This window comes from Gracilinanus agilis, chromosome 3, assembly GCF_016433145.1.
Source record: "Gracilinanus agilis isolate LMUSP501 chromosome 3, AgileGrace, whole genome shotgun sequence".
NCBI lineage: Eukaryota > Metazoa > Chordata > Mammalia > Didelphimorphia > Didelphidae > Gracilinanus > Gracilinanus agilis.
The window spans coordinates 575,433,602-575,434,562 of record NC_058132.1 but is presented as its reverse complement, the minus strand read 5'-3'; positions in this window follow the sequence as shown (position 1 = coordinate 575,434,562).

The window sequence follows — 961 nt, the reverse complement described above, 5'->3', positions numbered from 1 at the left end:
CATTTTCGTATCCTCCCCTATTCCTACCCCTTCTTCTTATACTATTTCCTTTCAAACCAGTGGATTGCTATTAAGCTGCTATCCCTTATCTCCTCCCTTGATTAACTTCCCTTTCAACCCCCCTCCCTTATTATTCCCCTCTTTTTGTTTTTAAAGGCCTAATGAATTCCCTCCCCCTTCTTCTCCCCTCCCTTTTTTGACCTCCCCACTCCCCTTAGTTTATCCCTTCTGACTTTCTCAGTACGGTTATATAAGAGTTTTATATCCCAATGCATAGTATAACTACTCTTCCCTCTCCGGGTTGATTACACTGAGAGTAAGGTTTAACTATTACCTCTTAATGCTCTCTTCCTCTCCTTCTTATAATAGTATTTGTCCCCTCTCCTTCCCATGCCCTCTTTGTGTGTAATAGAATATCCTATTTTTCTTATTCACTCAAGTTTCTCTTGGTGTCCCCTGCTTTCCATTCAGCCCTGGTCTTTTCTGTGCAAATACTTGGAAATCTTCAATTTTGTTGAATTCCCATATTTTCCCCTGGAAGTATATAGTCAATTTTGATGGGTAGTTGATCTGGGGTTGCAGGCCCAGCTCTCTTGCCTTTCTGAATATCATATTCCAAGCCTTGTGGTCTTTTAGTGTGGAGGCTGCCTGATCCTGTGTGATCCTGATTGGTGCTCCTTTATATTTGAATTGTCTCTTTCTGTTTTCTTGTGAGATTTTTTTTCTTTTACTTGGAAGCTCTTGAATTTGGCTATTATATTCCTGGGCGTTGTCTTTTCTGGGTCTAGTGTCGAGGGTGATCTATGGATCCTTTCAATGTCTATATTGCCCTCTTGTTGTAGGACTTCAGGGCAATTTTGCTGAATAATTTCTTTTAGTATGGAGTCCAGGTTTCTATTAATTCCTGGTTTTTCTGGAAGACCAATGATTCTCAAATTGTCTCTTCTAGACTGTTTTTCTT